Source organism: Euprymna scolopes, unplaced genomic scaffold (genome assembly GCF_053919585.1).
Source record: "Euprymna scolopes isolate OS-2025 unplaced genomic scaffold, ASM5391958v1 sca631, whole genome shotgun sequence".
Classification (NCBI taxonomy): domain Eukaryota; kingdom Metazoa; phylum Mollusca; class Cephalopoda; order Sepiida; family Sepiolidae; genus Euprymna; species Euprymna scolopes.
In genome coordinates, this window is record NW_027633693.1 from 25,001 (window position 1) to 33,916 (window position 8,916).

The following is an 8,916-nucleotide window of genomic DNA, read 5'->3' on the forward strand; positions in this document are numbered from 1 at the left end:
CTCGGAGCCAATCCTTCTTCCGAAGGGTACGGATCCATTTTGCCGACTTCCCTTACCTACATTGATGCCATCTGACGAGAGGCTGTACACCTTGGAGACCTGCTGCGGATGGTGGGTACGGACCGACTCGAGAGCTGCGGAAAACCGGACCCGGATTTTCAGGGCCGCCGAAAGCGCACCGGACGCCGCCCGAGCCGCGGCGCTCTACAGGTACCTTTTCCGTATCTCCGGACGAGCCGATTCCACGGACATGGTCCTTTACGAAGAAGAGAGAAACTCTTCCCGGGGCTCCCGGCGACGTCTCCGGGCTCGCTTGCGTCACCGCGGTTTCGCCCGGGAAGCGACGGGCGCCGCCGACATCGCTGCCGACAGCGTCGCCACCCCCGGGCCCTCTCCGAGTCCGGGGTTCGGAATATTAACCCGATTCCCTTTCGACGGGAGGCCGGCCGCTTTTTTTTTGTTTGGGCTTTTGATTCGATTCGATTCGATTCGCTTTCCTTTCACCTTTCATAACGGATCCGGCGCCTTTTCGGGAAGACTTTCGCCCGCGTCTTAGGACCGACTGACCCGTGCTCGACCGCCGTTGGCACGGAACCCTTCTCCACTCGGTCTTCGAAGGTCATCGTTCGAATATTTGCTACTACCACCGAGATCTGCACCCGCGGTCGGCTCCACCCGGGCTCGCGCCCTAGGCTTCCGTGCTCGCCGCGGCGCCCTCCTACTCGTCGCGGCATCGTTTCGGCGCGAAAGTTCATCGCTCCTCGCCGCGACGGTCCGGCATCGGTCCGTCGCTCCAGCGCCATCCATTTTCTGGGGCCGGTCGATTCGGCAGGTGAGTTGTTACACACTCCTTAGCGGATTCCGACTTCCGTGGCCACCGTCCTGCTGTCTATATCGACCGACACCCTTCGGGGATCTCATGGGCGTCGCGTTAGGCACCTTAGCCGGACGTTTGGTTCATCCCACAGCGCCAGTTCTGCTTACCAAAAGTGGCCCACTTGGCACTCGCATCGAGGTGACCAACCGCCCAGCGAAGCGTGCTGGGGGCGGCGGCCGGATGGGTCGGCTCCGTCGTTCGGGAGAGTCGGCCCGTTCCACCCGTTCCGAGTTCGAGAGTAGGTCGAGGCCGTGAACGGCCCCGGGGCCTCCAATCGTTCGCTTTACCGGATGGAATTGCGACGATCGAGCGCCAGCTATCCTGAGGGAAACTTCGGAGGGAACCAGCTACTAGACGGCTCGATTGGTCTTTCGCCCCTACACCCGTTCCGACGATCGATTTGCACGTCAGAGGCTCTTCGGACTTCCACCAGAGTTTCCTCTGGCTTCATCCAGACCGGGCGTGGATCGCCATCTTTCGGGTCCCTGGTCGCTCGCTACGCCAGAGTCGGCCGAGTCGTACTCGAAAAAGGGAAACCGACCCGGGGGTGATGGCCCCGCGCGCAGCGCCTAAACTCGACGACAAAATAGGACTAGTTCAAGCCGCGGGATCTCACCGATGGGCGGAAGGAGGATATGGAAGCTGGCGCCCGGCAATTCCCCTTTTTGGATGATGCGCCGGTCCCCTCTCGGGGAGGAGGGAAAACAACCGCACGTCAGCCACGAGCCTTCCCTCTCCTATCTCTCTCGGGAAGAGAGAAAAAAGGAAAAGTTGCGGGCACCGCAGCAGCGACGGCGGAAGGCCGAAAACGCCGCGCCGGCGGATCGGGCACGGCTCGGAGGCGGGTGAGGCGAGGAGAAGACGACGGCACGAGACCGACGACACCCCCCGACGACCCCCGGACGACTTTGCCACGACACCTCTCCCGATCGACGCCCTCCTACACGCTCTCTCGCTTTCGCTTCGCCTTCGGGGTTAGTCAGAGGTGGCCCCTACGACTCGCGAACGGCCAGGACTCCTCGGTCCGTGTTTCAAGACGGGTCGGGTGGGTTGCCGATGCACGTCGCTGACCCGGGGTGGCGGGCGGCTCGAGTAAAAAAGCGTCGCCGAGCGACCTCTCCGGAAACGGAAACGGGCGCGGGCGGGGTTGCCCCCGACAAGAACCCGAAACGTCGGCGAGGTGCGTGACGGCGAGGCCGCGCCAGTCCTATCCCGCCTCTCATCGCGCACGCGCCCGAGACGGTGGGGCGCCTAAGGAGCGACACACAGAGTGCGTCGCCGCACGCGACTTCCGGCGGGATCAAAACGGACCGGCTCGCCACGTGTAACGGATCGTGTCAGATTTCCTCCGTTCCCGGCAGAAAGGGGCAGTTACGTTCGCGGGCCCGACGGCCGGTGGCCCCCGACTTCACAAGGTGGGAAGACGGGGGTTTTCAGGGTGATGAAACGCCTGCCGCCTACGGAAAAAAACCCGCGTGTTCGACCTGCACGCCGGGAACGGGTCGCGACGACGGACCGGAGGGAGAAGTGCGTCCGGTGCCGGCCGCGCGGAGGTCGCGCCGAAGCGCCCGCGCCATGATTACGCCGAGCGATGATGAAGGGGACGGGTGCAGCGGAGTCGCGCGCGGAGGGAGCAGGAGGAAAGAAGAAGCGGCGGCGACGGATGCGGCGGGTTAGGGCCCGGCGGCAGCAGCGATCGAGAGGACGAGTCCCCTCCGTCGCAGCCACCGACGCAGCCACCTACCGACGCCACGGTCGTCACCACGTTTCCCTTCCCGCTATCCACGCGGCCCGTCTCCTTCGTCGGCGACGCGGGCACAAAGCTGGAACCGCGGGGAACGAGTCCCCGCGGACACGACGAACGACGACCTGTGCCGCGACGGCCTCTCTTTCAAGAACACACATCGAGTTTGGGCTCGAGCCTAGGCAGCACCGGACTGAGTCCCCCCGCGATCGCGGTGAGCGGTCCCACCCGTTTACCCCTGGGCGGTTTCACGTTCTCTTGAACTCTCTCTCCAAAGTTCTTTTCAACTTTCCCTCACGGTACTTGTCGACTATCGGACTCGTCCCGGTATTTAGCCTTGGATGGAGCTTACCACCCGATTTGGGCTGCGTTCCCAAGCAACCCGACTCTCGGATCGAAGGCCGTCGCTCGCCGTCCGCACCGAATGGGCCTGGCACCCGCCGCGGGCGGCCCCGATCGAGGGAACTCCGAACTATGCGAGACGAAAACGAACGGCTGCCTTCGACCCATGCGCCACACGTCCCGAAGCCTTTTACTTGCGACGGATCGGCGTTGGGCTTCTCCCGGTTCACTCGCCGTTACTAAGGGAATCCGGTTGGTTTCTTTTCCTCCGCTTAGCGATATGCTTAAGTTCAGCGGGTCGTCTCGTCCGAGCCGAGGGCGGCGGTTTTTAGTAGAGTGTGGTGTTTGGAGGAGAGGAATCTCGATCGGTACCCTCCGTGTGACGACGGCTGGCCGATATAGCGCCCGTCCGACCGAAAATGAAGAAGCCAACAATTAAAAAAAAGCCTGGGTCCTCCCCATCCCGACGTTGCCTACGACGCGGCCACCTTTTTACGGTGCGACGGCCGTGCTCGTCGCGCTGCTCGAGGCGTCGCTGAGAGACACTTCATGAGGCAGAGAGCGAGACGAGCAGGCGGCGCTTACGTCGGCAGTCGGTTAGGTCGGTGCTTTTTTTTTGTTTTGTTCTCCCTTCGGCTGCTTTCGGACAGACTCCTCCTGCTCCTCCTCCACAGTGTTTCTTCACGCGGTCGAAAAGGGAAAAGACCTCCGCGGTCTGCCAGCGGGAGACGAAGGAGGAGGCCGGAGAGGGTTTTAAAAAAAAAAAAAGACATGAAAGGAGTCAATTCTTTTTTTATTTTTCTTCCCCCTCGTCACCTCGCTCCTGCGACGTCCCGGTTACCACCGTGCCGAGGACCGGGCGGGCACGGGGACGGCAAGATGTCGTTTCGTTAACGGAGAAAGACATGTAACGTTCCGCCTCTCGACCGGACGTGGCCCCGAGACAAGGGATCTCGGGGCCGCAATGTGCGTTCGAGGTGTCGATGTTCACTGAGTCCTGCAATTCGCATCAGTTCTCGCGGCTGGCCGCGCTCTTCATCGACGGACGAGCCGAGTGATCCCCCGTCCAGGGTTCAGCACTTGGGTTTTTTTATATTAGTTTTTGTTTATATAGATTTAGTAGTGTGCGAGGAGGTCTGTGCGAGGAGGCGTGACGGCATTGCAATGTCGCGAGTAGTTTGTTTTTAGCTAGCGGCGGTGGCACAGCGGCTGCAAAAAAACAAAAAACGATAAAGCGGCGACAAGGCAAAGAAGAAGCGGCCATCACTTGCGGTGGGCGAAAAACAAACAGGTGGTAAGACGCGGAAGCAAGCAAGAAGAGCTGGGGCTTTAAAAACCTCCGCGTCACCACAAATCTATCTCTCGCTCCGCCTTTTATAGGTTTGTTTGCGCGCATTCGAGGCGTTGACGCCGACAGACAGAGGAGGTAGGCCGGAAAACACAAACCAGTCTCGAACGGAAAACGGTAATGATCCTTCCGCAGGTTCACCTACGGAAACCTGTTACGACTTTTACTTCTCTAACGATCGGGTTCGGTCGTCTTCTCCAGGCATCGAACGCCGAGGCGTAGATGCACGAGTGTCGTGACGGACACGTCGCGCACTGCCGGCGGCGTCGTCGGCCAGATCCGAGGACCTCACCGGACCGTTCGATCGGTAGTAGCGACGGGCGGTGTGTACAAAGGGCAGGGACGTGATCGACGCGGGCTGTTGACCCGCGCCTACCGGGAATTCCTCGTTCACGGGGTTGGTTACAGGCCCCGATCCCTATCACGGGAGGTGGTTCAGAGGTTTCCCAACCCTCTCGGGCCGGGGCGAAGTCCCCGCTGATACCTCCAGTGTAGCGCGCGTGCGGCCCCGGACATCTAAGGGCATCACAGACCTGTTATCGCTCCGCCTCGTGTGGCTTCTGCCACCCGTCCCTCTAAGAAGTGCGTGAGAAACCGACCCGGACCCGAGCGCCACGGAGGACGCCGAGCCGCCGTAAAAATCACTGACATCGGCGCACTAGTTAGCAGGCCGGAGTCTCGTTCGTTATCGGAATCAACCAGACGGATCGCTCCACCAACTAAGAACGGCCATGCACCACCACCCACCGAATCGAGAAAGAGCTATCGATCTGTCAATCCTACCGGTGTCCGGACCGGGTGAGTTTTCCCGTGTTGAGTCAAATTAAGCGCAGGCTCCACTCCTGGTGGTGCCCTTCCGTCAATTCCTTTAAGTTTCAGCTTTGCAACCATACTCCCCCGGAACCGAACTCTGGTTTCCCGCAGGCTACCCGCCGGGTCATGGAAGCGAACGCCGGCGGATCGCCGGTCGGCATCGTTTACGGTCGGAACTACGACGGTATCTGATCGTCTTCGAACCTCCGACTTTCGCTCTTGATCGAGGAAAACGTGCTTGCCACACGCCATCGCTGCAGTTCGTCTTGCGACGATCCAAGAATTTCACCTCTAACGTCGCAATACGAGTGGCCCCGACCGCTCCCTTCGATCATTGCCTCGCCGTAGACGGAGACCGACAGACGTAGACGAGGCCCTCTTCCATCATTCCATGCTTATCGTATGCAAGCTTGAACAGCCCGCTCTGAGCACTCTAATTTTTTCAAAGTGAACGTACCGGCCGCCGCGGACACTCGGTTAAGAGCACCCTTGGAGGAGAAACCGCCGACCGCAACACGCGCGCAGACAAGACACGAAGCAGGGACTCGGAGCGGACCGGGGGGTTCAAAAAAAAAGAGGAACGCGCGGAAAGGGAGAGGAGAGAAGCGCGGGGGTCAGAGTGCGGGGATGCGAATGAACGCACCCAAACACACACACGTAGCACCCCCCCGTTAGACTACTCCCGGAACCGAACCGACGACCACTTGTTTTTTTTTCCCGGATCCCGATCACGACCTCCTCGTCCACCTCGCCGGCAGGACCGCGTGGCGGGTATGCTAGCGGTTGACACCGGCGGAAAGGGCCGGGAATGCGAACGGACGACCAAAGTCAACGACGGACGATGGCGCCGCCGCCCCGGGGCCGCTTGCGCGACCACGAACCCGAGTTCGGACTACGAGCTTTTTAACCGCAACAACTTTAATATACGCTACCGGAGCTGGAATTACCGCGGCTGCTGGCACCAGACTTGCCCTCCGGTTGGTCCTCGTTAACGGATTTGAAGTGTACTCATTCCGATCGCGGGGCCTCGACAGAGTCCCGCGTCGTTATTTTTCGTCACTACCTCCCCGTGCCGGGAGTGGGTAATTTTGCGCGCCTGCTGCCTTCCTTGGATGTGGTAGCCGTTTCGCATGCTCCCTCTCCGGAATCGAACCCCGATTCCCCGTTACCCGTAGTAACCACGGTAGGCACTTAACCGACCGTCGACAGTTGATAGGGCGGACCCTCGAGAGACCCGTCGCCGGGCGTGAAAGCTCGTGCGATCGACCAGTGAGTTATCCAGAGTCACCAAAGCGGAGCGCGCCGCCCTATGAGCCCCGCCACCGAACGGACCCGCGAGCGGGAACGCCGACGACGGGAGGACGGAATGACGCGCATCGGTCTCAGTCTAATATGTAGCGCCGCGACCCGGAACGGCCGACGCGGGTGCCAGCGCGCGAGGCGTGGCGACGACGGCGCGCCGACCGATCGCGGCCTGTGTCACATGTATTAGCTCTAGAATTGCCACAGTTATCCATCGCCTCCGAGGAGGAATACGGTCCCGAGGATTAGGTCCGGTTCCTGAGCCATTCGCGGTTTCGCCCGTTCTAATGCGTGGCGTGAACTTACACTTGCATGGCTTAAGCTTTGAGACAAGCATATGACTACTGGCAGGATCAACCAGGTATCGTTGGAATTTGGGACTTTGTTTCGACAGAACGACAGACCGACCGACCGACCGACCGACATAAGACAGACAACTACAACGACGGGCACGTGTTTATTTATTTTTCGAGGGGGGTTCGCCGTCAGTAGAAGCGCGCTGCCCGCGCTGATGGCCTCTTTTTTGTTTTCTCCCCTGACTTGGACCGAGACCGAGACTCAAAGAACGAAAGCGACCAACGTCGACAACAACAACGACAACGGCACCCTTGACAGCGATACATACGACAAACGACAAGCAGCACGACGGCAGTGCACACGGACATCGAGGGTCAAGGTGGCAGACTGAACTCGCCGAGGTCGTCGTCATCGTGGTCGCCATCGATTCCGTCTCGTCGTCGTCGTCGTCAACGTCCACGTCACAGCCGGCCGAGAAGAGAGAACAGACGACAGCGTCGACAACAACAACATCGACAACGGCACCCTTGACAGCGATACATACGACAAACGACAAACAGCACGACGGCAGTGCACACGGACATCGGAGGTCAAGGTGCAGACTGGAATCGTCGAGGTCGTCGTCATCGTGGTCGCCATCGATGCCGTCTCGTCGTCGTCGTCGTCGTCTTCGTCGTCGTCGTCGTCGTCATCAACGTACCAACCGACCGAGACGAGAGAGCAAGCAACAACGTCGACAACAACAACGACAACGGCACCCTTGACAGCGATACATACGACAAACGACAAACAGCACGACGGCAGTGCACACGGACATCGGAGGTCAAGGTGCAGACTGAACTCGTCGAGGTCGTCGTCATCGTGGTCGCCATCGATGCCGTCTCGTCGTCGTCGTCGTCTCCGTCGTCGTCGTCGTCGTCGCCAACGTCAACGTCAACATCACAGCCGTCATCGGGGAGGAGCTGGACCAGGGCAGCGGCGGCGTAAATTTTCCCGTCACCTTCGTCGTCGCCTTCGTCGACCGACCGACCGACCGGCGTCGTGTTCGTGCTCGGAAAACCGAGGAGAGACAACGTGCACATGGCGCGTTCTCGCAAGCGGCTCCTCGGTCCGATTTTTTTGGGCGGCTTTTTCGAGCTTTTTTTTTTTTCTCACCCTTTCGTCCGTGCGACGGCGAACGTTAGGGGAAAAAAAAAAAAAAAAAAAACGACAACAACGCGGCGGACCGGGCGAACAACATCGTCGACACACACGACATTGACGACCGGTCCCCCTTTTCACAATCGCATCGAGATAAAAACGAACGAGTCCGATTCGAGCACCGAGTCGCGAGCGGGAGGACTGTCGGTGCAAGTATCGATCACTGACGTGAGCGCTTCGCCGGACAGAGGATGGCTCATCCGGCAGCCGTGCAAATCGAACGGTATGGGAAGAACGAACAAGAAGAGCAACGACTTGATCGGCGGGCTTGGGAACTGCGGACGGTGAAAACGGGTTAATCGACTGCGACCACGACTGCTCGATCGATCTTCTTTGGCGCTAACAAAGGTGGAGGTGGCGCAAGAAGGGACTAGCGCTATCACCGTCCACGTATCAGAAGATGCGGCGGCAGACGTCGACGCTTATGCGTTGTCGGACGAGAAGTCGCTGCAGCACGTGTACCGCGAGCGGGACGTCCAAGGTTTTGCCAGACGGAAAGAAATCGGGGGTCAGCGAACGTTCACACGGCTGTGAGATCGGACGCTGACAGGAGTAGGAGGCGGCAGGCAGGCGGCGGTTACGGCGGCGGCGCCTGCTGCTGCTCATCCTCCTGTTTGCTGCGGCGACTTCCAGGACGGGAGAGCATCGAACAACGTACGTATGGTTACAAGGGGATCAGGATCTACATAGTGCATCCCCCGCGGCTATTTTTGTTTGTTTGTTCGCTCGTTCGTTAATTCGTTCGTTTCGTTCGTTCGTTCGTTACAATGTACGTTTTTCCGTTCGACGGCGGCAGAGAGCGGCGGCGTTTCTCCCTAATCCGGAGGATTTATCGGTCGCACAGCGATGGGTCGTTCGGCCGATCATCGAAAGATTCGCAGGTAGTGGTTGAATGGCAGAACGGCAGCAACAACAGCGGCGGCTGAGAGCGGCGAACGCTGAGGCGGAAGCAGAAGCTGCAGCAAACGTATCGGCTAAACATGGTGGACATAG

General features: G+C 59.8%; 2 non-coding genes and 1 pseudogene across 2 annotated transcripts in view; all 3 read right to left on the bottom strand.

The window, feature by feature from the left end:
* The window catches only part of LOC145275192 (large subunit ribosomal RNA), a 5,707-nt gene extending 2,423 nt beyond the window's left edge, over window positions 1-3,284 (bottom strand). The window contains exon 1 of the ribosomal RNA XR_013867083.1: window positions 1-3,284. This exon is cut by the window's left edge and continues 2,423 nt beyond it. This is a non-coding gene — a ribosomal RNA (large subunit ribosomal RNA).
* A 595-nt stretch (window positions 3,285-3,879) lies between these two features.
* LOC145275193 (5.8S ribosomal RNA) lies at window positions 3,880-4,037 on the bottom strand. The gene has a single exon (XR_013867085.1). It is a non-coding gene; the product is annotated as a 5.8S ribosomal RNA (ribosomal RNA).
* A 392-nt stretch (window positions 4,038-4,429) lies between these two features.
* LOC145275194 (small subunit ribosomal RNA) lies at window positions 4,430-6,790 on the bottom strand (annotated as a pseudogene).
* Window positions 6,791-8,916: the final 2,126 nt, after the last annotated feature.